The sequence below is a fragment of the Entelurus aequoreus genome, linkage group LG10, assembly GCF_033978785.1.
Source record: "Entelurus aequoreus isolate RoL-2023_Sb linkage group LG10, RoL_Eaeq_v1.1, whole genome shotgun sequence".
Classification (NCBI taxonomy): domain Eukaryota; kingdom Metazoa; phylum Chordata; class Actinopteri; order Syngnathiformes; family Syngnathidae; genus Entelurus; species Entelurus aequoreus.
In genome coordinates, this window is record NC_084740.1 from 50,966,605 (window position 1) to 50,994,548 (window position 27,944).

Sequence of the window (27,944 nt, forward strand, 5' to 3'; positions counted from 1 at the left end):
TTTTTATTAAATCAACATAAAAAACACAAGATACACTTACAATTAGTGCACCAACCCAAAAAACCTCCCTCCCCCCATTTCTTTCTGTTATCAATATTCTGGTTCCTACATTATATATCAATATATATCAATACAGTCTGCAAGGGATACAGTCTGTAAGCACACATGATTGTGCGTGCTGCTGGTCCACTAATAGTACTAACCTTTAACAGTTAATTTTACTAATTTTCATTAATTACTAGTTTCTATGTAACTGTTTTTATATTGTTTTACTTTCTTTTTTATTCAAGAAAATATTTTTAATTTAGTTATCTTATTCTATTATTTAAAAAAAAAAGTATCTTATCTTCACCATACATGGTTGTCCAAATTAGGCATAATAATGTGTTAATTCCACGACTGCATATATCGGTTGATATCGGTATCGGTTGATATCGGTAATTAAAGAGTTGGACAATATCGGAATATCGGATATCGGCAAAAAGCCATTATCGGACATCCCTAGTTATAAGGTAATGAAAATAGAATAATGAAATTCACTCAGTGGAGGGCTTATCTCAGCCAAAGCTGAAAAATTGGAGGTAGTGAGCAATTATTCATATAAAAGCATTCATTTTCATGCCCTATTCAATAAGAAATTAAGATATCAAACAATGTTTTTTGGGACGCTTACAAACAGAAACAAAAATAATCAGGAATTTGCAATGTTGAGATTGTGGCAGTTCAGGCAAATTTAACCAATTCCCACAAATTTTACACGTACTGCAACTTCCCTGCATATTTGGGTGAATCAGCGTCATTTTCGTCAATCCAATTTTTTCTTGTGTAGACTAAGCAGGAACAGCAACGCGTAACAAAACATATCGCTTTATTGCTAAAATAGCTCATTTGTCGTCCTCCTGCATACCTTAAACCTACTCTCTGTTAATGTCTACGGCGTGCTACTGTCGGAACATTTAGCAACACACCGGTGTCCTGATTTCCTAGTTTACATGTATTTATATATCTAACATTTATTTATCCAAGGTAAGACAATTAAGGTCAGTTTTTAATTTGCAATGCTGACCTGGCAAAGAGCATTTACATGACACAGATGTTAAAGTGTGAGGATATTTCCCATTCACCAACAAAATGTTGCGCTATAGATCGCTATCAACAGTTCACAAATGCTCTTAACGTGCGGGGGTAAATGTTTTGAAACATAAATTAATGTTTGAGATGAACAAACAGTTTCAAGTGTAAAACATACACGGAGAATGCCTGCAACTTGTGGACGATAAGGGTGCTGTTTCTCTCATAATTAGAATTAACTATTAAATTATTAGATATAATGAATGAAAACAGTAAAGTAATTTAACAAGTTTTTGTGCCATCTAATGTCTGCTTTTAAGTCTGTGTGGTATAAAAGAAAAAAACAGTTAATTTTCCAATGTTTGTTGAACTATTGTGCTTTATTAGCTTAATGTTACAAGGAACTCTTAAAACATTGAGCACAAATTCATAAAAATGTAAAAAGCTGCCGCAAATTTAGGCATTAAAGGCCTACTGAAACCCACTACACTAAAAACTAGTGAGCATCCTGGATGATGCCAGTCACCCTCTGCATACCGTTGTCAGTAGCCAGAGGAGCCTGTTCAGTGCTAGACTGCTTCATCCCAAGTGCAGGACTAATAGACTAAAAAACTCCTTTGTCCCACACGCCATTAGACTGTACAACTCCTCTCTGGGAGGGAGGGGGGTACTAGAATGACGGGGGATGCAAAACAATAACAGTGTAATACGTTTTCATAACATGGTCACTAATGCCTAGTTTCTCTTGTTATATTCTTATTTTACTGTTATATTTGTATTCTCATTGATGCTTTTTGTTTTTATTCTACTGTAATATTTTTCTATTTTGTTTCCATTTATACCCCCATTATTTACTTTTTTAAATTCGATCTCAATTCTGTACACTGCTGCTGGAATTTTAATTTTCCTGAGGGAACTCTCCTGAAGGAATCAATAAAGTACTATCTACTACCGACCACGCAGTCTGATAGTTTATATATCAATGATGAAATCTTAACATTGCAACACATGTCAATACGGCCGGGTTAACTTATAAAGTGACATTTAAAATTTCCCGGGAAATATCCGGCTGAAACGTCGCGGTATGATGACGTATGCGCGTGACGTAGTCAGTTAAACGGAAGTTATGGTACCCCGTAGAATCCTATACAAAAAGCTCTGTTTTCATTTCATAATTCCACAGTATTCTGGACATCTTTTGCAATTTGTTTAATGAACAATGAAGGCTGCAAAGAAGACAGTTGTAGGTGGGATCGGTGTATTAGCAGCGGACTACAGCAACACAACCAGGAGGACTTTGTTGGACAGCAGACGCGCTAGCCGGCGACCTCACCTTGACTTCCTACGTCTCCGGGCCGCCAAACGCATCGGGTGAAGTCCTTCGTCCTTCCGCCGATCGCTGGAACGCAGGTGAGCACGGGTGTTGATGAGCAGATGAAGGCTGGCTGGCGTAGGTGGAGAGCTAATGTTTTTAGCATAGCTCTGTGCGGTCCGGTTGCTAAGTAGGCTTCAATGGCGTCGTTAGCACAGCATTGTTAACCTTCGCCAGCCTGGAAAGCATTAACAGTGTATTTACATGTCCACGGTTTAATAGTATTGTTGATTTTCTATCTATCCTTCCAGTCAGGGGTTTATTTTTTTGGTTTCTATATGCAGTTAAAGCACGATACTATCACGTTAGCTCGTAGCTAAAGCGTTTCGCCGATGTATTGTCGTGGAGATAAAAGGCACTGAATGTCCATTTCGCGTTCTCGACTCTCATTTTCAAGAGGATATAGTATCCGAGGTGGTTTAAAATACAAATCCGTGATCCACAATAGAAAAAGGAGAGAGTGTGGAATCCAATGAGCCAGCTTGTACCAAAGTTACGGTCAGAGCAAAAAAAAAAAAGTATTTCACTGCATTCTAGTCCGTCACTCTAACGTTCCTCGTCCACGAATCTTTCATCCTCGCTCAAATTAATGGGGTAATGGTCCGAATAGCTCTAGCTGCGTTGAAAACAATTGGAAAATATGAGGGAGTGAACAACTGACAACGTCACGCTACTTCCGGTAGGGGCAAGGTTTTTTTTTATCAGAGACCAAAAGTTGCGAACTTTATCGACGTTGTTCTATACTAAATCCTTTCGGCAAAAATATGGCAATATCGCAAAATGATCAAGTATGACACATAGAATGGATCTGCTATTCCCGTTTAAATAAAAAAATGTCATTTCAGTAGGCCTTTAAGGCCGCAAAAATCACAAAAAAAGTCTTATTTTGCCTCTGCTCCACCCGGCCACAAAGTGGTCTGTCGGTTGAGTAGGTTTTGTGTAAACAACTGGCACTACAAACGTAACGTTTCCGACAGGGGTGAGTGATCATCTCTGACCGTGTCATTCAAAACAGAGCTGTTATTTAGATTTTGATAGTGTTCTTCTCATTAGATTGTGTAGATCTTAATGCTGTGTCTGGATAATTTGTATCCATTATCACTCTATGACATCATGACTAAATCATAAATCTGACCAAACCAGCAATGGTGGCACACAATCACATATTCCCATCTCCCAGCAGTGTTTTAGTCTATAGTGTACAAAACAGATGTCCATTGTCTGTCTTAATTTATGTCAGAGCCCTGATGGGGCATCGTCCTATTGTAGCATGTGTGCGTGCTGTTGTGCATTTGTCCCCCCCAAAAAACCTCGCCCACCAGCTGCAATAACAAAGCCAGAGCATATCGATTTTGCTGCTCATGGAAGCAGAATAAAAACGAGGAGGGTGTTTTTTTCCTGTCTGACTCATCTGACAGGTGCTAGGGGGCTGCATGGGTCAGAAAGGAATTGTTCCTCAATGGAAATCAGCAGCTGATTTATGAGTATGGGCGGGAAAGGAGAGTCAAACATCACTGCTGAGCAGATGAAGTTATGCAGCATCACATGCTATCTGGTGGGCAGCCAATTATTGCAAAATGTTATTTTTTTTAATGATATAACTTTGGTTTATTGACTTCAGGGATACTTGTGCGCTGGGGGCCAGTGTGACACTGCCCCACTAGATCCAGCAGATGGAGCTGCAATTAAAAAGATGAAAAAAGTGATCGTACTGAATATAAAATAGAGGTCTTACATACATAGGTACCTACGCTCCCACATACATATACAAATAAATACAGTACATATTTACACACTCAAAGTTCGTACATCCACACGCACATTCATTATACAAACATACTGTATACACATACTGTACATATACATTCACTGTAAAAACATACATATACACATACTGTACATATACACTCACTGTACAAACACACACATACTACACAAATACATTCACTGTACAAACACACACATACATATACTGTACATATACATTCACTGTACAAACACACATTTACACATACTGTACATATACATTCACTGTACAAACACACATATACACACTGTACATATACATTCACTGTTCAAACACACATACTGTATACACATACTGTACATATACATTCACTGTACAAGCACACATACACATACTGTACATATACAAGTACATATGCACACATACACTCATGCACATAATCACGTTTCATCAAACATATATTAACGTTGTTGCCCTAGGGTAAACTGGGTATAACACATGGCACACTGACAAAGCTTAACCTATTGTTACTATAACAATCTACAAGGTTAATGTAGGTTGCTTCTCTTTCTTCCCCTCCATTTTTCTGCATTCTTTCGTATCTCAAGTTATCATTACGTATATGTATTGTTGCATTTGAACAATTGTATTGTTGATAATAAAGGTAAAGTATTGGTATTGTTTATTATCAATAGCACTATTTCTATTGGTATTCATATTGCTCCATTTTTAGTGTAATAATGCTCATTGTCATTTCTGTATTTTTATTTTCGCTAACTGCTTATTTGCTATTACTTTTACCATCATATTTGTACATGTCATATTTGCTGATGTTGCTCTGTTGTTGTTGTTGTTGTGTTTGCTGTTGTTGTTTTTGTCTCTCTGTCTAATCCCCCTCTTGTCCCCACAATTCCCCCCTCTGTCTTCCTTTTTCTCTCTTTCTATCCCCTCCTGCTCCGGCCCGGCTGCACCAAATGATAATATAAATACATTTAATAAAGTCAAAATACAAGTAAGGCAACAAGAGAAGTATCCTACACTTCTCTTTTGTAAAGTAAATCTGAACAGCCGATATGGGCATCTACATCTGCTATATGATTTGCCCGAGAAGCTGGGCAGGACATAAAAAATAAATAAAAAAAAAAGGATATATCATCTGGGAAGTTGTGTTCAATCAATCAATCAATCAATGTTTATTTATATAGCCCTAAATCACAAGTGTCTCAAAGGGCTGTACAAGCCACAACGACATCCTCGGTACAGAGCCCACATACGGGCAAGGAAAAACTCACCCCAGTGGGACGTCGGTGAATGACTATGAGAAACCTTGGAGAGGACCGCATATGTGGGTAACCCCCCCCCTCTAGGGGAGACCGAAAGCAACGGATGTCGAGTGGGTCTGACATAACATTGTGAAAGTCCAGTCCACAGTGGATCCAACACATCAGCGGGAGTCCAGTCCACAGCGGGGCCAACAGGAAACCATCCCGAGCGGAGACGGGTCAGCAGCGCAGAGATGTCCCCAACCGATGCACAGGCTAGTGGTCCACCCGGGGTCCCGGCTCTGGACAGCCAGCACTTCATCCATGGCCACCGGACCTATGCAACTCCCCCTCGCAAGGGACAGGGGAGAAGAGGAGAGAAGAAAAGAAACGGCAGATCAACTGGTCTAAAAAAGGGGGGGTCTATTTAAAGGCTAGATTATACAAATGAGTTTTAAGATGGGACTTAAATGCTTCTACTGAGGTAGCATCTCTAACTGTTACCGGGAGGGCATTCCAGAGTACTGGAGCCCGAATAGAAAACGCTCTATAGCCCGCAGACTTTTTTTTGGCTCTGGGAATCACTAATAAGCCGGAGTTCTTTGAACGCAGATTTCTTGTCGGGACATATGGTACAATACAATCGGCGAGATAGGCTGGAGCTAAACCGTGTAATATTTTATACGTAAGTAGTAAAACCTTAAAGTCGCATCTTAAGTGCACAGGAAGCCAGTGCAAGTGAGCCAGTATAGGCGTAATATGATCAAACTTTCTTGTTTTTGTCAAAAGCCTTGCAGCCGCATTTTGTACCAACTGTAATCTTTTAATGCTAGACATAGGGAGGCCCGAAAATAATACGTTACAGTAATCGAGACGAGACGTAACGAACGCATGAATAATGATCTCAGCGTCGCTAGTGGACAAGATGGAACGAATTTTAGCGATATTACGGAGATGAAAGGCCGTTTTAGTAACACTCTTAATGTGTGACTCAAACGAGAGAGTTGGGTCGAAGATAATACCCAGATTCTTTACCGAGTCTCCTTGTTTAATTGTTTGGTTGTCAAATGTTAAGGTGGTATTATTAAATAGATGTTGGTGTCTAGCAGGACCGATAATCAGCATTTCCGTTTTCTTAGCGTTGAGTTGCAAAAAGTTAGCGGACATCCATTGTTTAATTTCATTAAGACACGCCTCCAGCTGACTACAGTCCGGCGTGTTGGTCAGCTTTAGGGGCATGTAGAGTTGAGTGTCATCAGCATAACAGTGAAAGCTAACACCGTACTTGCGTATGATGTCACCCAGCGGCAGCATGTAAATACTAAAGAGTGCAGGGCCAAGAACCGAACCCTGGGGAACTCCGCACGTTACCTTGACATAGTCCGAGGTCACATTGTTATGGGAGACGCACTGCATCCTGTCAGTAAGATAAGAGTTAAACCAAGACAAGGCTAAGTCTGACATACCAATACGTGTTTTGATACGCTCTAATAAAATATTATGATCGACGGTATCGAAAGCGGCGCTAAGATCAAGAAGCAGCAACATAGATGACGCATCAGAATCCATCGTTAGCAATAGATCATTAGTCATTTTTGCGAGGGCTGTCTCCGTAGAGTGATTTGCCCTGAAACCGGATTGAAAAGGTTCACAGAGATTGTTAGTCACTAAGTGTTCATTTAGCTGCTGTGCGACAGTTTTTTCGAGAATTTTGGAAATAAACGGAAGGTGGGAGACCGGTCGGTAGTTTACCATGAGGTCAGGATCGAGGTTAGGTCTTTTGAGCAGAGGATGAATAACCGCTTTTTTGAATGCTAGGGGAACAGTGCCGGAGGAAAGTGATAAGTTTATAATATTTAACACTGATGGACCTAATAATACAAACAGTTCCTTGATAAGTTTCCCAGGAAGTGGGTCAAGTAAACATGTTGTTTGTTTTATCCCACTTACACGCTGTAATAATTCCTCTAATGTTATTTCATCAAAAATAGAGAGACTATTTTGGAGGGCAGTGTCCGTCGTATATACAGTCGTATTTGTGTTAATAGAGCCCAGTTGTAGCTGGGATGCGTTGTCTTTAATCTCCTTTCTAATGAGTTCAATTTTCTTATTAAAGAAATTCATAAAATCATCTGCCGAGTGGGTGGAGCTACTGGGAGGAGTCCCTTGTTGGGTTAGCGATGCTACTGTACTAAACAGAAATTTAGGATCGTTTTTGTTGAGGCGGATGAGATTTGAGTAGTATTTCGCTTTAGCTAAGGTAAGCATGCGTTTATAAGTTATTAAACTATCACTCCATGCTTGATGGAAAACCTCAAGTTTAGTCGCGCGCCATTTGCGTTCCAGTTTTCTACATGATAATTTATGAGCTCTAATTTCTTCTGTAAACCATGGGGTGCGCCTTTTAGGGGCCCTTTTTTGCTTTAGCGGTGCTATACTATCAATAATTTCGCGCAAGGCATCGTCAAAGTTGTTAGTGAGTTTATCAATAGAGCCGACATAATTTGGGAATGGTGCTATTACCGAAGGCAGTAGGTCAGCAAGAGTCATCGTTGTGGCAGCATTAATGTTGCGGCCGCTATAGCAGTTATTATTATTATTAGCTTGTTGACAAAGAGTCAAAACTTCAAATTTTATAAGGTAATGATCGGACATTACTTTAGTATATGGAAGTATCATAACTTTGGAGGTGGTGACACCCCTGACAAGCACTAGATCTATTGTATTACCGTTGCGATGCGTGGGTTCATGTATTATTTGTGTAAGACCACAGCTATCAATTATGGTTTGGAGCGCCACGCACTGAGGGTCCGATGGGGTATTCATATGGATATTAAAGTCCCCCATTATGATTATATTGTCGGCGTGCGTCACTAGATCAGCAACGAACTCTGAGAATTCACTGATAAAGTCCGAATAGGGCCCAGGGGGGCGGTAGATAACAGCCAGGTCGAGAGGTAGCGGTGTGACAGACCTCATAGTAAGCACCTCAAACGATTTATATTTATTATTTAGGTTAGGGGTAAGGTTGAAATTTTCATTGTATATTAGTGCGACACCCCCTCCCCTTTTAAGAGGACGGGCAACATGCGCATTCGTATAGTTAGGAGGAGATGCCTCATTGAGCGCAAAAAATTCGTCCGGTTTGAGCCAGGTTTCGCTAAGACCAATGACGTTAAGATTGTTGTCTCTAATGACCTCATTAACCAATAACGCCTTGGGAGACAATGATCTTATGTTTAAAAAGCCCATATTATAGGTATTGGGCTGTTTTGACGAGTTTTTGTTAAGATTATCCGTAGTGGCAATATTAACAATGTTGCGTTTATTATGCGGAGTGCACTTTAAATAGTTTCGACCATATCTAGGAATTGATATGACGGGAATTTTCCGATTGTTTGCTTGGTGCTGCAATAGACTGGACATATCATAATTTGCCACCTCAGTAGAATGCATGTCCACCTCTGACACAGACACAACAGAAAAAACATTATGTGAATTGTGTATTATTCTAAGAGAATTGCTATGCGTACATGGATTATCCAACCTGGCGCTGGCTAGTTCTAGCTTAACTGACTCCTCACCCGGACTAACAGACATTGTAATTGCCTGTGACTGGGCTTGCTCTAGTGTAGTCAGTCAAGTGAGACTTAAATAGTAGTCTATGTTTCTAGACAGGATGATGGCGCCTTCCTGGTTAGGGTGAAGGCCGTCTCTCATCAGCAAGCCTGGTTTGCCCCAGAAAGAGGGCCAGTTATCAATAAACGTTAGTCCCTGCTGCCTACAGTAGCTAGACAGCCACTTGTTAAGCGAGACTAATCTGCTATACCTCTCATCATTGCCTCTCGCAGGCAGGGGGCCAGAGACAATTACGCGATGCCTGGACATCTTTCTGGCGAGATCACAAGTCCTGGCTATGTTTCTCTTTGTAATCTCTGACTGTCTCATTCTAGTGTCATTGGGGCCAACGTGTACAACTATATTCGCATAATTAGTGGTGCGATTAGCCTGTCGTACGTGTTTACTAGGCCTGTTGCGAGTTAGCTCCCTAAGATTAGCTTCAATGTCAGGTGCTCTGGCCCCGGGGATACACTTTATTGTGGCTGGTTTGCTAAGCTTTATGTTTTGGGTGATGGAGTCCCCTATGACTAAAGTGTGGTGCCCGGTAGACTGGGGTGTAGGACTAGCTAAAGAGCTAAATCTATTATGCGTCTCAACCGGTACACCGTAGCTTGTAGGCCGCTTAGGACTGCTACAAGCTGGGCAAGTTAGCTCGCTACAGCTAACGCTAGCAGATATGTCCGCAACATCTAAAGTTACGACATTACTCTGTTCTAACTGGCGGACACGGCCCTCTAGCAGAGCCAACCTCTCCGTGAGTATGGTGCAAGACGCGCAGGAAGCCATTACTCACAGTGTTTTCTGTCACCGAGTGAAGTTCCTGCTGTCCTCAGGGAAGTGGTCGCGGTCTACGGGAGTAGCTTCCTACTGACCGGCGCTGCCTTTCTCCGCGCTAGCTTAGCAGCTAGCTAGCTGAGGAAAGGGTGGTGGGAGAGAGATCGGGTGATTTGCAAGTTAAATAGTACCACTAAATATGTTTGAGAAGTGATAAAGAAAGCTGTAGAACAGTTAAAAGCACACAGATAGAGCGATACTTAGCTTTTTCGCAACAGCGAACAGACGGCGAGCAGTCACGCACGGTGAATCAAACCCGGGCCGCGGCGGTGAGAGCGCCGAATCCTAGCCACTAGACCACCAGGGAGCTGACAACTTACCCAGACTCTTGCCTCCCGCCTGCTTTTTTGACGGATGCACGAAGCACCCGTACCATGTCAGTTGTACAAAGTCAGAAATGTGTTTTGCAACGGTCATTGGTTGAAGTCTTTGAGCGGGAACTTTTGTGTCTTAGGAAACTGCTGCAGGAACATGGACTTGGAGGTGGAAAAAGTATACAACTCTAACAAGAGCGTACAGACGTTCCCTTCTCATGTGCTCTATTGACTCCTTGGTGTAGTCCGTGTTGAGGGTGAGGTTGTTGTTTCCACACAATGTCACCAGACAGGCCATCTCCCTCCTGCAAGTCGCTCCGTGCCGACCAGCGATACATGCTATCACTGCGGTGTGATCCGAATACAGGAACAAATACAAGTGGCCTGAGTGTCTAAGGTAGGGGCGCAGGTCTTCAAACGACAGGTTGACAAAAACATACATGTCCTCCTTTTAGCCATACCAAGTCATTGGAACAAAACTGTCCTTTGATATATTGAATAATTGATGTTGAAGATGAATACATTTTTGTTTCTGGCACAGATGCCATGAACCTTCCTGAATCCACTTCTCTTTTGGAAAGTCTACCCTTTTTCACTATCCTTGGGCTTCATCCTTAAAACTGTGTGGGGAAGTCAGACCAAAAGCCTTCGTAGTCTGCATACGTACAAAATGATTTAGGTTGATAAAACATGGCGTATTTACACTTTCACCCATTTTGTGTTGTATTTGGACTACTGCGCACATCCTCACCCCTGGTTGTGTTCTTTTTGATCACATTCCTAGCGTAAAGAACTCCAAAGCTAATGTTTTGGCCCGATTTCCACAAGCTTTCCAGAGCATTCCAAATGAGGACCAAGGCAGGTCTTATTGCTTAGGTCAGGAAAGATACAATTGCAGTACCAGAACAGAAATGGCAGTGGTGGGATTCGAACCCACGCCTCGTGAGAGACTGGAGCCTAAATCCAGCGCCTTAGACCACTCGGCCACACAACCTCCGTCTCCCCGTTTCAGAGGATCAATTTATCGGCATTATGAGACGGCAAACGTATGACATGGCATCTCTTTGGTTGTGGCGTTGCAGGGACAAGCCTGGATCGTTTGCTTGTCCTTTAGAAAACACTGGACAACGCAGTCCTCGTTAGTATAGTGGACAGTATCTCTGCCTGTCACGCGGAAGACCAGGGTTCGATTCCCTGACGGGGAGATGGTTTTGGTTCCTCATATTTTCATCAGTGAACATCTTGTTCAACCTTGAGCAGTGACCACAGTATGCCTCTCTGAAAATTGTGAAGCGTGGACCCGGAGATACTGCACAGTCCTACAGATATCATAGTACTGTACTACCGTTTGTTGCATTCCTCGAAATCAGGATGCATAACAAGTTTTCAAAAAGGAAAAATTGTGTATTAGAGTCAGTGACTCAAATTCAGTATTGCGGATTGATTTGAAACCAAGAATATATGTAAAAGATTAGAAGGGATTTGAACCTTTTCTTACTGCCAAATTTGTCAGCATTTCATCTTTTTAAGTCCACAGTGTCCGTACCTCTACTGTTGGAAGTGCAGTTCTGCGGAAGAAACAAACGCCTCTACTTTGGGGTGCATTAGTACTATTTGACAAGGACAAATTATTTTCGTCTCAGAAAACAGACAAGATTCTCACCAGGAAAACATAAGCGATGGTATTTAAATCTACACCTCCATAAAGCTAGGAAGCATGTACAGTTAGCAGAGTGGCGCAGCGGAAGCGTGCTGGGCCCATAACCCAGAGGTCGATAGATCGGAACTATCCTCTGCTATCTTGAGTGTTTTACGTGAAAGGTATCCGCTAAGATCCACTTGGACTCTTTGTTTTCACATCATAAGAACACCCATTGTGCAGACTTCCACGCTGAAGAACAGTTGAACAATTTTCCTGTTGCCTTTTTTGAAAATGTCAATGTTAATGATTTGCATCCAATGAGCATAAACAAGAGAATCGTGGAAATCAATTGTAAATTGACTGCTCCCAGACAGGTTAGACCGTGTTTCCCTGACCGGGAATCAAACCCGGGCCGCGGCGGTGAGAGCGCCGAATCCTAGCCACTAGACCACCAGGGAGCTGCCAACTTACCCAGACTCTTGCCTCCTGCCTGCTTTTTTGACGGATGCACGAAGCACCCGTACCACGTCAGTTGTACAAAGTCAGAAATGTGTTTTGCAACGGTCATTGGTTGAAGTCTTTGAGCGGGAACTTTTGTGTCTTAGGAAACTGCTGCAGGAATATGGACTTGGAGGTGGAAAAAGTATACAACTCTAACAAGAGCGTACAGACGTTTCCTTCTCATGTGCTCTATTGACTCCTTGGTGTAGTCCTTGTTGAGGGTGAGGTTGTTGTTTCCACACAATGTCACCAGACAGGCCATCTCCCTCCTGTGTGTTGCTCCGTGCCGACCAGCGATACATGCTATCACTGCGGTGTGATCCGAATACAGGAACAAATACAAGTGGCCTGAGTGTCTAAGGTAGGGGCGCAGGTCTTCAAACGACAGGTTGACAAAAACATACATGTCCACCTTTTAGCCATACCAAGTCAATGGAACAAAACTGTCCTTTGATATATTGAATAATTGATGTTGAAGATGAATACATTTTTGTTCCTGGCACAGATGCCATGAACCTTCCTGAATCCACTTCTCTTTTGGAAAGTCTACCCTTTTTCACTATCCTTGGGCTTCATCCTTAAAACTGTGTGGGGAAGTCAGACCAAAAGCCTTTGTAATCTGCATACGTACAAAATGATTTAGGTTGATAAAACATGGCGTATTTACGCTTTCACCCATTTTGTGTTGTATTTGGACTACTGCGCACATCCTCACCCCTGGTTGTGTTCTTTTTGATCACATTCCTAGCGTAAAGAACTCCAAAGCTAATGTTTTGGCCCGATTTCCACAAGCTTTCCAGGGCATTCCAAATGAGGACCAAGGCAGGTCTTATTGCTTAGGTCAGGAAAGATACAATTGCAGTACCAGAACAGAAATGGCAGTGGTGGGATTCGAACCCACGCCTCCTGCGAGACTGGAGCCTAAATCCAGCGCCTTAGACCACTCGGCCACACAACCTCCGTCTACCCGTTTCAGAGGATCAATTTATCGGCATTATGAGACGGCAAACGTATGACATGGCATCTCTTTGGTTGTGGCGTTGCAGGGACAAGCCTGGATCGTTTGCTTGTCCTTTAGAAAACACTGGACAAAGCAGTCCTCGTTAGTATAGTGGACAGTATCTCCGCCTGTCACGCGGAAGACCGGGGTTCGATTCCCTGACGGGGAGATGGTTTTGGTTCCTCTTATTTTCATCAGTGAACATCTTGTTCAACCTTGAGCAGTGACCACAGTATGCCTCTCTGAAAATTGTGAAGCGTGGACCCGGAGATACTGCACAGTCCTACAGATATCATAGTACTGTACTACCGTTTGTTGCATTCCTCGAAATCAGGATGCATAACAAGTTTTCAAAAAGGAAAAATTGTGTATTAGAGTCAGTGACTCAAATTCAGTATTGCGGATTGATTTGAAACCAAGAATATATGTAAAAGATTAGAAGGGATTTGAACCTTTTCTTACTGCCAAATTTGTCAGCATTTCATCTTTTTAAGTCCACAGTACCTCTACTGTTGGAAGTGCAGTTCTGCGGAAGAAACAAACGCCTCTACTTTGGGGTGCATTAGTACTATTTGACAAGGACAAATTATTTTCGTCTCAGAAAACAGACAAGATTCTCACCAGGAAAACATAAGCGATGGTATTTCAATTTACACCTCCATAAAGCTAGGAAGCATGTACAGTTAGCAGAGTGGCGCAGCGGAAGCGTGCTGGGCCCATAACCCAGAGGTCGATAGATCGAAACTATCCTCTGCTATCTGGAGTGTTTTACGTGAAAGGTATCCGCTAAGTTCCACTTGGACTCTTTGTTTTCACATCATAAGAACACCCATTGTGCAGACTTCCACGCTGAAGAACAGTTGAACAATTTTCCTGTTGCCTTTGTCAACGTTGCCAATGTCAATGTTAATGATTTGCATCCAATGAGCATAAACAAGAGAATTGTGGAAATCAATTGTAAATTGCCTGCTCCCAGACAGGTTAGACCGTGTTTCCCTGACCGGGAATTGAACCCGGGCCGCGGCGGTGAGAGCGCCGAATCCTAGCCACTAGACCACCAGGGAGCTGACAATTTGCCCAGACACTTGCCTCCTGCCTGCTTTTTTGACGGATGCACGAAGCACCGTACCATGTCAGTTGTACAAAGTCAGAAATGTGTTTTGCAACGGTCATTGGTTGAAGTCTTTGAGCGGGAACTTTTGTGTCTTAGGAAACTGCTGCAGGAATATGGACTTGGAGGTGGAAAAAGTATACAACTCTAACAAGAGCATACAGACGTTCCCTTCTCATGTGCTCTATTGACTCCTTGGTGTAGTCCGTGTTGAGGGTGAGGTTGTTGTTTCCACACAATGTCACCAGACAGGCCATCTCCCTCCTGCAAGTCGCTCTGTGCCGACCAGCGATACATGCTATCACTGCGGTGTGATCCGAATACAGGAACAAATACAAGTGGCCTGAGTGTCTAAGGTAGGGGCGCAGGTCTTCAAACGACAGGTTGACAAAAACATACATGTCCACTTTTTAGCCATACCAAGTCAATGGAACAAAACTGTCCTTTGATATATTGAATAATTGATGTTGAAGATGAATACAATTTTGATTCTGGCACAGATGCCATGAACCTTCCTGAATCCACTTCTCTTTTGGAAAGTCTACCCTTTTTCACTATCCTTGGGCTTCATCCTTAAAACTGTGTGGGGAAGTCAGACCAAAAGCCTTCGTAATCTGCATACGTAAAAAATGAATTATGTTGATAAAACATGGCGTATTTACACTTTCACCCATTTTGTGTTGTATTTGGACTACTGCGCACATCCTCACCCCTGGTTGTGTTCTTTTTGATCACATTCCTAGCGTAAAGAACTCCAAAGCTAATGTTTTCCACAAGCTTTCCAGAGCATTCCAAATGAGGACCAAGCCAGGTCTTATTGCTTAGGTCAGGAAAGATACAATTGCAGTACCAGAACAGAAATGGCAGTGGTGGGATTCGAACCCACGCCTCGTGAGAGACTGGAGCCTAAATCCAGCACCTTAGACCACTCGGCCACACAACCTCCGTCTACCCGTTTCAGAGGATCAATTTATCGGCATTATGAGACGGCAAACGTATGACATGGCATCGCTTTGGTTGTGGCGTTGCAGGAACAAGCCTGGATCGTTTGCTTGTCCTTTAGAAAACACTGGACAACGCAGTCCTCGTTAGTATAGTGGACAGTATCTCCGCCTGTCACGCGGAAGACCGGGGTTCGATTCCCTGACGGGGAGATGGTTTTGGTTCCTCTTATTTTCATCAGTGAACATCTTGTTCAACCTTGAGCAGTGACCACAGTATGCCTCTCTGAAAATTGTGAAGCGTGGACCCGGAGATACTGCACAGTCCTACAGATATCATAGTACTGTACTACCGTTTGTTGCATTCCTCGAAATCAGGATGCATAACAAGTTTTCAAAAAGGAAAAATTGTTTATTAGAGTCAGTGACTCAAATTCAGTATTGCGGATTGATTTGAAACCAAGAATATATGTAAAAGATTAGAAGGGATTTGAACCTTTTCTTACTGACAAATTTGTCAGCATTTCATCGTTTTAAGTCCACAGTGTCGGTACCTCTACTGTTGGAAGTGCAGTTCTGCGGAAGAAACAAACGCCTCTACTTTGGGGTGCATTAGTACTATTTGACAAGGACAAATTATTTTCGTCTCAGAAAACAGACAAGATTCTCACCAGGAAAACATAAGCGATGGTATTTCAATCTACACCTCCATAAAGCTAGGAAGCATGTACAGTTAGCAGAGTGGCGCAGCGGAAGCGTGCTGGGCCCATAACCCAGAGGTCGATAGATCGAAACTATCCTCTGCTATCTTGAGTGTTTTACGTGAAAGGTGTCCGCTAAGTTCCACTTGGACTCTTTGTTTTCACATCATAAGAACACCCATTGTGCAGACTTCCACGCTGAAAAACAGTTGAACAATTTTCCTGTTGCCTTTTTTGAAAATGTCAATGTTAATGATTTGCATCCAATGAGCATAAACAAGAGAATTGTGGAAGTCAATTGTAAATTGACTGCTCCCAGACAGGTTAGACCGTGTTTCCCTGACCGGGAATCGAACCCGGGCCTCGGCGGTGAGAGCGCCGAATCCTAGCCACTAGACCACCAGGGAGCTGGCAACTTACCCGGACTCTTGCCTCCTGCCTGCTTTTTTGACGGATGCACGAAGCACCCGTACCATGTCAGTTGTACAAAGTCAGAAATGTGTTTTGCAACGGTCATTGGTTGAAGTCTTTGAGCGGGAACTTTTGTGTCTTAGGAAACTGCTGCAGGAATATGGACTTGGAGGTGGAAAAAGTATACAACTCTAACAAGAGCGTACAGACGTTCCCTTCTCATGTGCTCTATTGACTCCTTGGTGTAGTCCGTGTTGAGGGTGAGGTTGTTGTTTCCACACAATGTCACCAGACAGGCCATCTCCCTCCTGCAAGTCGCTCCGTGCCGACCAGCGATACATGCTATCACTGCGGTGTCATCCGAATACAGGAACAAATACAAGTGGCCTGAGTGTCTAAGGTAGGGGCGCAGGTCTTCAAACGACAGGTTGACAAAAACATACATGTCCTCCTTTTAGCCATACCAAGTCAATGGAACAAAACTGTTGTAAGGAAGGGATAGTAGTTCTTTTAGAGTTGGGACACAATGGACAGATTCCGGCCAGAGAATCCTTTAATCATCTTTATTGTTGAAAGGTAGATTTAAATGTGTATGGTTTTGTGTGTGTGTGTGTGTGTGTGTGTGTGTGTGGTCTAAACAAACAAAGAAAAGAGGAAAAATTACAATCCAATTATATACTCATTAATATGCAGCAATATACATGGATATGCATACATAATATAACATAATATAATATAATATAAAGGTGTGCATAACAACAACATATATACTGCATTTAACTATGTATGAACTTCCAACAAGTTTCTAAGCTTCAGAGCCATACATGGCGATTATGTGGTCTCTGTCGCCATCTAAAGGCCAAACTCCGCCATCGCAGTTGCAATGACGTTAAATAAACTACACGTAAATGTAAACGCCGTCAACAAGACTAATTAGCTCTCAATCGACCCAAAAACAACTGATCTTAGCATACAATGCACCAAACATTTGCAGAAGTAGCAAGGCACGACAGTCAGTTCAAATGCTGTAACAGTATGTGACAAAACTTACATTTAGTCGTCAACGCACACAAGGCTGGCTGCCACCACTGATTGAAACCGGCTATTCTGACAAAGACGTGCTTTAAAGGGGAAATGACGTCACAGATTGACCTATCAACCTAAATGCATAGGAACATTACAAAACTGGTTAAAGGCACACAATAGGCTTTCGTACACAGCCGCCTCCAACTGTCCGTATGGCAGTTGAAACTAGAAGAAAGTCTATGAGGTAGTGTCCTCATCATCAAGAGGTGGAAGCATGATCAGTCGGGCGACTGGGCGAAGGTAGGTGCGATTCTTCACTTGTATTCTGGCAGTCCGGACCCGTCCATCTGCTCCTGGATGTGTCTGAGTGATCCGTCCTACAGGCCACGATCCTCGGGGGAGTTGAGGATCCACTATCAAGACAACTTGACCGGCCAAAAGGGTCTTGCCATCGTTCCTCCACTTGTTACGTTCTTGAAGCCCTGGCAGGTAATGCTGGATGAAAGATGACCAGAAGTGATCTGCTAGGACTTGGCTGTGCCTCCAACGTCTTTTTCCGAGACCACAGGGATCGTAGATTGCTTGAGGTAGAGATGAATCGTGACGGCCCATAAGAAGGAGATTGGGCGTGACTGGGTCTGGGTCTGAGGCGTCCGAAGACAGGTAACCAAGAGGTTTAGCATTCATTATGCCTTCAACCTCTATCAATGTTGTCAGTAATACTGGTTCAGGGACTGTTTGGTCTTTGAGAACAACTCTGAGTGCTGTCTTAATGGATTTTACTTCTCTCTCCCATGTGCCCCCAAAATGTGGTGCGCTTGGAGGATTGAATCGGAATGAAATCTGGTGCTCTGCAAGTTGCTCTCTCAACTGTGGTTCCATTGAAGCAACTGCTTCACGTAATTCACGTTCTCCACCAACAAAGTTGGTACCATTGTCCATGAGGAGTTCAAAGGGTTTTCCGCGTCGTGAGATGAATCTTCTTAAGGATAGCAGGAATGCGTCCGTATCAAGATTCTCCAGTAGTTCCAAGTGTACAGAACGAGTTGTCATGCACTTATAGATAATACCCCATCGTTTCTCTGTGCGGCGCCCAATTTTCACTTGGAGAGGTCCAAAGCAATCAACTCCAGTTGAATAGAAAGGTGGCTTATGAAGTCGCAGTCGAGCAGGGGGGTAATCAGCCATTTTAGGAATGTCAGGCTTGGCTTTCCAACGACGACATTCTAGACATGTATACTGATGTTTCCGTATTGCTTCTCTGCCCCTTAAGATCCAAAATCTACGTCGTATTTCAGCAAGAACTCTTTCTGGGCCAGGGTGCAACAGTACTTCATCATGTTCCTTTATGACAAGCTTTGTCACATGGTGGCTTGGATCCAAGATTATAGGGTGGATTCTCTCCCAATCTAAACTCTCCGCATGCCGCAACCGTCCACCAACTCTGAGTAATCCTGTGGCTCCTTCATATTCTGGTGAAAGTGATGCAAGTCGACTGTCTGAAGGCAGAGACCGTCCAGCCTTGAGCGCTCTCAACTCTTCTGGGAAACAATCTCCTTGAACCCTTTACAATATAAGTTTTTCGGCTTGCAGAAAATCCACGGCGGAAGGTGGGGATGAAGCACCAGCATCAGCCGCCCCATGAAGGGAGCTAGCTGTCTCTTGTAGAAGCTGTTTCCATGTGGAGAACTTACTGAAATCAGTAAGCTGAGTGGATGAAGCACAGGAAATAGTTCCAACGAAGGCGGATTTCCTTAGCTCTGTGGCATCCGGTTCCAGTTCAGATGAAGGCAAATTGGGCCACTCATTTTCTGGCAGGTAAAGGAAGTGCGGGCCCTTATTCCAGCGGTGCTCTTGGATCATTTCCTGCAGGGTGAGTCCACGAGTGATATCGTCTGCTGGATTATTCAGAGAATCAACATAACGCCACTGGGTGGGGTTTGTTAGGGTTTGAATTTCGGTGATGCGAGTCCCCACAAATACTTTGAAACGACACGATTCTGATTTGATCCAGTGCAGCACGGTCGTTGAGTCTGACCATAGCGTGATGCGATCTGAAGGGACACCGAGCTCTGTCTCTATCACTTTGGCCAGCTGTGCTCCTGTAAGTGCAGCACTGAGCTCTAGTCGCGGGATGGACAGTTGCTTTTTCGGTGAAACTCGTGATCTGGCGAACACGAAAGACACATGGGTGTGCTGATTGTCATCTACTGACTGCATAAAGGCCACTGACCCATAGGCGCGCTCGGAGGCATCGCAGAAGATGTGAATATGTCTGGTTGAAGTGGGAGTGTTCACAGTAAAAGGTACATAGGAACGGGGCACCTTAAATTGTTGTAAAGTGGGAATCTCACGTACCCAGGTTGACCACTTGTCAAGGAGATCTGCAGGCTGGATCTGGTCGTCCCAGCCGAGGTTGGACTTCCACATATCTTGGATGAGCACCTTACACCGAGTGGTAAATGGTACAATGAATCCTAGGGGGTCATAAAGCTTGGCCAGGACACTGTAGACATTTCGAAGAGTGGCAGCTGATGATTCTGTTGTGTGACGGTTGAAACTCAGCGTGTCATTCAAACAATCCCAGCATAGTCCAAGAGTGGGTTCGTGGAGGTTATCACTTTGCTTTGGATAACCGCAGCTCACTAGTTGCTGATCGTGCATCAGGTGGTAGATGGGCCACAACTTCTGGCATGTTGCTAGCCCACTGTCGGATCTCGAAACCTCCCTTGCTAAGAAGTTCACGCAGAGTGTCAATGAGAGCTTTGGCTTCTTCAACCTTACTCAGACTGTGGAGGCAATTATCCACATAGAAGGAGTGCTCAACCACTTGCATGAGCAGAGAGTCTGGTGGCTCATAGTCCCTGACGTGCTGCTGTAAGGCGTACACTGCACAACAGGGGCTGCAGGTTGTTCCGAAAGGTAGGACCTGCCATTCAAAGATCTGCGCTCTAGATTCCCTGTCCATGTTCCGCCACAGGAATCGAAGGAGTGGTTTATCATGGTCAAGTAAGCGGATCTGGTGAAACATTGACTTGATATCCCCGCTTATGGCTATTGCATGACATCGGAACCGCAAGAGGACCCCAATCATAGTAGGGCCCAACGTTGGTCCAGGGAGGAGATTATCATTCAAAGACTGGCCATTGTAGGAGAAAGAACAGTTGAAGACCACTCTGTCTTTCCCATTGTGGTGCACCATATGATGTGGTACGTACCACGACTCAGTACTCTTTGCTGCCTCCTCTGAAGGAATCTCGGCAACGTATCCTGTTTTGATAAGTTTGTCCATCTCTCTACGATAAGAGGTTGCAAGGTGAGGGTCTTTGGCCAACCTGCGTTCAATGCTGCGCAAGTTTGGCATTACAGCATCTGAGGATGCACATAGCATAGTGCTTGGCTGGCGACGTAACAGGGGTGTCGCGTAGCGCTGGATACCATCAACAGGTACACGCTTAGAGTCAGTCTGTAAAAGAGAGAGACCTTGTTGGTCTTGCTTGGAACGAGATGCAATCTTCTCGCTGACGTAAGGGAGAGTATCGATCTGCCAGAGACGTTCCACATTCTTGAAAAGTTCGGTATATGGGGATTCAGTGGTAACGTGCAGACAGGAAGGCTGATGGGAAGATGCATAAATCACAGACGGACCTTGTAGGGACCAGCCTAGGTTGGTACAGACTGCAATGGGGCCGCCAGATGGGCCTGCTCGCACCGGCTCTGTAGGAGCAAGAAGCTGGGACATATCAGAACCTATGAGGAGTAGCGGTTGCGCTCGATGGATAGGCAGCAAAGGAAGGTCTTTGAGGTGCTCGTAGCGTTTTTGGAGGGCCGCTACTGGATATGTGTGCTGAGATAGGCTCAGATTCTCAGCTGTGAAGGCATTTTTAATCCAATACTTCTTGCTTGGCTTGAAGATGGGAGAGACGTGAAGGCTGACTGACGAACCATTGAGCACTTTCACTTCTTGTTGAACAGTTCTCAGGTGAAGGGTTTCAGGATGCTTAGCAAGTTGTAGTTGCTCTACTGCATAGGGGAGGATGAGTGTTCTCTCAGAACCATCATCGAGCACAGCAAATGTCTCTAGAGTGCGGTCTCCATTTTGTAAGAGCACTTTAATAACTTTCAGCAAAACTCTTTGAGGGCTTCGAGGCTGTTCCAGGTAGACTGTGGGATTTTGGTTACTCATCATCAGGACTTGTTGAGATGACTCTTGGATCGTGTCATGCAGTACTGTGAGGTGCGTCTCTTTGCATAAGTTACAAGGGCGTTTAAGCGTACATGCTGCAGCTTTGTGACCACGACCGCACTTCCAACATCTGTTACCTTCTTGGATCCACTTATTGATCTCACTGGTATTCAGTTTCTTGAAGTCCAGGCATGAGTTGAGATAATGCTCCTTACTGTTGCAAAATGGACAATAAGGACTAGGTTTAAAGGGTTGTGACTTTGTCAGATTGGTGCTCTGGCTGCTACCGGTTCCACCAGAACATAAGAGAATTGATGCTGTCCTTTGTTTGGGCCATGGACTATTATAATCCCTCTTGGCAGGAGGAGGCCCCGGGTTGTAGAGGTGAGTGACTCGGCTGGCGAGGCGCTTAGCTTGAGCTTTAACTTGAAGCCAGGATGCCAGGTCGGGCAGGGTGTAAGTTTGGTTGGTACCTGGCTGTAGAATGCCTCGACAAAGACAGTATTCCATAAATCTGTCTCGGTGAGCAGGAGGCATTTTACTTATGAGGCGGTCAACGTGAGAACCACATTTGAGCTCGCATCCAAGGGGTCCCTCTAAAGTCCGCAGCATACCAACTAAGGTCTGAACTGAGAGAGCGAAGGTGTCGAAAGCTTCTGCATCCCCCACTCTGATGGCTGGTGAGTTCAGGATAGCTCCTAGTTCACTCTGTACTAGTTGTCTAGGCTGGCCATATTTGTCTTGTAGAGCCCCTAGCGCAGCCGTGTACGGGTTTGGGTCATACATGAATGACTTGGCTAACTGCAGAGCGTTAGGGAGTTTGAGCTGATTTAGTAGAACTTGATATTTATATTGCTCGCTGAGGTGAGGATGACTATTCATCTGTTTTTATTTTTATTGTCTGCATTTTAATTTTGCTTTTATTTTCTTTCATTTCACTTTGTTGTCTGTGAAGCACTTTGAGTCTGCCTTGTGTATGAAAAGCGCTATACAAATAAAGTTGCCTTGCCTTGCCTTGCCTTCTCTAGCGCTATCTTGAGTAGGGCGAAATCACTTTCCCGGCCACTCTCAAACTTTGGAAGTACTGGTTTGGGAATGCCATAGGATGTAGCGATCAGCGTCTCGATGCCCGGGTAGGGCCAGGGTGGTGCTGCCGGGGCTGGAGTAGCAGATGGTAATGTGTATTGAACATACTGCCCAGCAGGAGGAGGTGCACCAGCTGGAACTGGTGGTTGTGGTACAGAAGTTTGCATGGTTTGTGGCACTGCGGATGCATGTGTCATTGTTGATACATAACTAGATGTGGGAATGACTGGCATATGTTGACTTGTGAAAGACACAGATGCAGGAGTTGTAGTGGGGGCTACTAAAGTCGGGACACAAGTTTGTGCACCTTGCACAGGAATGGGAATCGTTGTCAATCGCTGTGTAATCGGGATAGCGGCAGCGGATTTCATTGGAGTTATTGATGGGAGCTGAAGCATGTCAGCAGCGGGCGGAGCTGACGTTGTTGACATTGCATCATCTTCAGACTCCGACAGGAAAGACTTGACAATACGGGCAATGTGTAAGTCTTTCTCCAGTTTCTTTAAGCGTCTGCGCCGTTCCATTTCCCTTGCCATATTCTCCTTGGCAAGGTGAGCATCCTCTTGTAGTCTTTGTCCTTCTTTAGCTTGTGCATCCAATCTCTTCGCCTTCAAGTCAGCTTTCCTTTCCTCCTCTATTTCTTGCTGTAGGTCAGCAAGCTCCAAACCTTTAATTCGCTCCTCTAGGGCAGCTGTTTGAACATCCGGAATATTTTGGAGCAGTTGAAGCCCATGCGATCGCCGAGAGGATCGACGTGAAGAAGCAGATGACTGGTACTCTGACGCACTCCTAGCTCTGGTTGGCCTTGCTTCACCGTGTTGTCCTACTGGTAGTGAGGAGATTTGGGCAGCAGGCAGTTGAGAGGGAAGGAGGGTGACATTGTAAGGGGCCAAATGCTGAATGTCTCTCTTTGGCCTGACAGAGGGCTGGTGATCAGCAGGTGATGACTCCATAGTGTCTGATGGTGGAACTCTCTCCGGCTCGAAGGACCAATGTAAGGAAGGGATAGTAGTTCTTTTAGAGTTGGGACACAATGGACAGATTCCGGCCAGAGAATCCTTTAATCATCTTTATTGTTGAAAGGTAGATTTAAATGTGTATGGTTTTGTGTGTGTGTATGTGTGTGTGTGTGGTCTAAACAAACAAAGAAAAGAGGAAAAATTACAATCCAATTATATACTCATTAATATGCAGCAATATACATGGATATGCATACATAATATAACATAATATAATATAATATAAAGGTGTGCATAACAACAACATATATACTGCATTTAACTATGTATGAACTTCCAACAAGTTTCTAAGCTTCAGAGCCATACATGGCGATTATGTGGTCTCTGTCGCCATCTAAAGGCCAAACTCCGCCATCGCAGTTGCAATGACGTTAAATAAACTACACGTAAATGTAAACGCCGTCAACGAGACTAATTAGCTCTCAATCGACCCAAAAACAACTGAACTTAGCATACGATGCACCAAACATTTGCAGAAGTAGCAAGGCACGACAGTCAGTTCAAATGCTGTAACAGTATGTGACAAAACTTACATTTAGTCGTCAACGCACACAAGGCTGGCTGCCACCACTGATTGAAACCGGCTATTCTGACAAAGACGTGCTTTAAAGGGGAAATGACGTCACAGATTGACCTATCAACCTAAATGCATAGGAACATTACAAAACTGGTTAAAGGCACACAATAGGCTTTCGTACAACTGTCCTTTGATATATTGAATAATTGATGTTGAAGATGAATACATTTTTGTTTCTGGCACAGATGCCATGAACCTTCCTGAATCCACTTCTCTTTTGGAAAGTCTACCCTTTTTCACTATCCTTGGGCTTCATCCTTAAAACTGTGTGGGGAAGTCAGACCAAAAGCCTTCGTAATCTGCATACGTACAAAATGATTTAGGTTGATAAAACATGGCGTATTTACACTTTCACCCATTTTGTGTTGTATTTGGACTACTGTGCACATCCTCACCCCTGGTTGTGTTCTTTTTGATCACATTCCTAGCGTAAAGAACTCCAAAGCTAATGTTTTGGCCCGATTTCCACAAGCTTTCCAGAGCGTTCCAAATGGGGACCAAGCCAGGTCTTATTGCTTAGGTCAGGAAAGATACAATTGCAGCACCAGAACAGAAATGGCAGTGGTGGGATTCGAACCCACGCCTCCTGAGAGACTGGAGCCTAAATCCAGCGCCTTAGACCACTCGGCCACACAACCTCCGTCTACCCGTTTCAGAGGATCAATTTATCGGCATTATGAGACGGCAAACGTATGACATGGCATCGCTTTCGTTGTGGCGTTGCAGGAACAAGCCTGGATCGTTTGCTTGTCCTTTAGAAAACACTGGACAACGCAGTCCTCGTTAGTATAGTGGACAGTATCTCCGCCTGTCACGCGGAAGACCGGGGTTCGATTCCCTGACGGGGAGATGGTTTTGGTTCCTCTTATTTTCATCAGTGAACATCTTGTTCAACCTTGAGCAGTGACCACAGTATGCCTCTCTGATAATTGTGAAGCGTGGACCCGGAGATACTGCACAGTCCTACAGATATCATAGCACTGTACTACCGTTTGTTGCATTCCTCGAAATCAGGATGCATAACAAGTTTTCAAAAAGGAAAAATTGTGTATTAGAGTCAGTGACTCAAATTCAGTATTGCGGATTGATTTGAAACCAAGAATATATGTAAAAGATTAGAAGGGATTTGAACCTTTTCTTACTGACACATTTGTCAGCATTTCATCTTTTTAAGTCCACAGTGTCGGTACCTTTACTGTTGGAAGTGCAGTTCTGCGGAAGAAACAAACGCCTCTACTTTGAGGTGCATTAGTACTATTTGACAAGGACAAATTATTTTCGTCTCAGAAAACAGACAAGATTCTCACCAGGAAAACATAAGCGATGGTATTTCAATCTACACCTCCATAAAGCTAGGAAGGATGTACAGTTAGCAGAGTGGCGCAGCGGAAGCGTGCTGGGCCCATAACCCAGAGGTCGATAGATCGAAACTATCCTCTGCTATCTTGAGTGTTTTACGTGAAAGGTATCCGCTACGTTCCACTTGGACTCTTTGTTTTCACATCATAAGAACACCCATTGTGCAGACTTCCACGCTGAAGAACAGTTGAACAATTTTCCTGTTGCCTTTTTTGAAAATGTCAATGTTAATGATTTGCATCCAATGAGCATAAACAAGAGAACTGTGGAAATCAAATGTAAATTGACTGCTCCCAGACAGGTTAAACCGTGTTTCCCTGACCGGGAATTGAACCCGGGCCGCGGCGGTGAGAGCGCCGAATACTAGCCACTAGACCACCAGGGAGCTGACAACCTACCCAGACTCTTGCCTCCTGCCTGCTTTTTTGACGGATGCACGAAGCACCCGTACCACGTCAGTTGTACAAAGTCAGAAATGTGTTTTGCAACGGTCATTGGTTGAAGTCTTTGAGCGGGAACTTTTGTGTCTTAGGAAACTGCTGCAGGAATATGGACTTGGAGGTGGAAAAAGTATACAACTCTAACAAGAGCGTACAGACGTTCCCTTCTCATGTGCTCTATTGACTCCTTGGTGTAGTCCGTGTTGAGGGTGAGGTTGTTGTTTCCACACAATGTCACCAGACAGGCCATCTCCCTCCTGCAAGTCGCTCCGTGCCGACCAGCGATACATGCTATCACTGCGGTGTGATCCGAATACAGGAACAAATACAAGTGGCCTGAGTGTCTAAGGTAGGGGGCGCAGGTCTTCAAACAACAGGTTGACAAAAACATACATGTCCACCTTTTAGCCATACCAAGTCAATGGAACAAAACTGTCCTTTGATATATTGAATAATTGATGTTGAAGATGATACATTTTTGTTTCTGGCACAGATGCCATGAACCTTCCTGAATCCACTTCTCTTTTGGAAAGTCTACCCTTTTTCACTATCCTTGGGCTTCATCCTTAAAACTGTGTGGGGAAGTCAGACCAAAAGCCTTCGTAATCTGCATACGTACAAAATGATTTAGGTTGATAAAACATGGCGTATTTACACTTTCACCCATTTTGTGTTGTATTTGGACTACTGCGCACATCCTCACCCCTGGTTGTGTTCTTTTTGATCACATTCCTAGCGTAAAGAACTCCAAAGCTAATGTTTTGGGCCGATTTCCACAAGCTTTCCAGAGCATTCCAAATGAGGACCAACCCAGGTCTTATTGCTTAGGTCAGGAAAGATACAATTGCAGTACCAGAACAGAAATGGCAGCAGTGGGATTCGAACCCACGCCTCCTGAGAGACTGGAGTCTAAATCCAGCGCCTTAGACCACTCGGCCACACAACCTCCATCTACCCGTTTCAGAGGATCAATTTATCGGCATTATGAGACGGCAAACGTATGACATGGCATCTCTTTGGTTGTGGCGTTGCAGGAACAAGCCTGGATCGTTTGCTTGTCCTTTAGAAAACACTGGACAACGCAGTCCTCGTTAGTATAGTGGACAGTATCTCCGCCTGTCACGCGGAAGACCGGGGTTCGATTCCCTGACGGGGAGATGGTTTTGGTTCCTCTTATTTTCATCAGTGAACATCTTGTTCAACCTTGAGCAGTGACCACAGTATGCCTCTCTGATAATTGTGAAGCGTGGACCCGGAGATACTGCACAGTCTTACAGATATCATAGCACTGTACTGCCGTTTGTTGCATTCCTCGAAATCAGGATGCATAACAAGTTTTCAAAAAGGAAAAATTGTGTATTAGAGTCAGTGACTCAAATTCAGTATTGCGGATTGATTTGAAACCAAGAATATATGTAAAAGATTAGAAGGGATTTGAACCTTTTCTTACTGCCAAATTTGTCAGCATTTCATCTTTTTAAGTCCACAGTGTCGGTACCTCTACTGTTGGAAGTGCAGTTCTGCGGAAGAAACAAACGCCTCTACTTTTGGGTGCATTAGTACTATTTGACAAGGACAAATTATTTTCGTCTCAGAAAACAGACAAGATTCTCACCAGGAAAACATAAGCGATGGTATTTCAATCTAACCCCTACATAAAGCTAGATTGCATGTAAAGTTAGCAGAGTGGGGCAGCGGACGTGTGCTGGGCCCATAACCCAGA

At 43.9% G+C, this 27,944-nt stretch overlaps 9 non-coding genes across 9 annotated transcripts; all 9 read right to left on the reverse strand.

Moving 5' to 3' along the window:
• Positions 1-11,133: 11,133 nt before the first annotated feature.
• On the reverse strand, positions 11,134-11,215 carry trnal-uag (transfer RNA leucine (anticodon UAG)). Its single transcript has one exon. It is a non-coding gene; the product is annotated as a tRNA-Leu (tRNA).
• Positions 11,216-12,249: 1,034 nt separating this feature from the next.
• On the reverse strand, positions 12,250-12,321 carry trnae-cuc (transfer RNA glutamic acid (anticodon CUC)). The gene has a single exon. It is a non-coding gene; the product is annotated as a tRNA-Glu (tRNA).
• Positions 12,322-13,240: 919 nt separating this feature from the next.
• Positions 13,241-13,322, reverse strand: trnal-uag (transfer RNA leucine (anticodon UAG)). Its single transcript has one exon. It is a non-coding gene; the product is annotated as a tRNA-Leu (tRNA).
• A 1,034-nt stretch (positions 13,323-14,356) lies between these two features.
• On the reverse strand, positions 14,357-14,428 carry trnae-cuc (transfer RNA glutamic acid (anticodon CUC)). The gene has a single exon. It is a non-coding gene; the product is annotated as a tRNA-Glu (tRNA).
• Positions 14,429-15,336: 908 nt separating this feature from the next.
• trnal-uag (transfer RNA leucine (anticodon UAG)) lies at positions 15,337-15,418 on the reverse strand. Its single transcript has one exon. It is a non-coding gene; the product is annotated as a tRNA-Leu (tRNA).
• A 1,034-nt stretch (positions 15,419-16,452) lies between these two features.
• On the reverse strand, positions 16,453-16,524 carry trnae-cuc (transfer RNA glutamic acid (anticodon CUC)). The gene has a single exon. It is a non-coding gene; the product is annotated as a tRNA-Glu (tRNA).
• An 8,454-nt stretch (positions 16,525-24,978) lies between these two features.
• trnal-uag (transfer RNA leucine (anticodon UAG)) lies at positions 24,979-25,060 on the reverse strand. The gene has a single exon. It is a non-coding gene; the product is annotated as a tRNA-Leu (tRNA).
• A 1,034-nt stretch (positions 25,061-26,094) lies between these two features.
• trnae-cuc (transfer RNA glutamic acid (anticodon CUC)) lies at positions 26,095-26,166 on the reverse strand. The gene has a single exon. It is a non-coding gene; the product is annotated as a tRNA-Glu (tRNA).
• A 919-nt stretch (positions 26,167-27,085) lies between these two features.
• On the reverse strand, positions 27,086-27,167 carry trnal-uag (transfer RNA leucine (anticodon UAG)). The gene has a single exon. It is a non-coding gene; the product is annotated as a tRNA-Leu (tRNA).
• Positions 27,168-27,944: the final 777 nt, after the last annotated feature.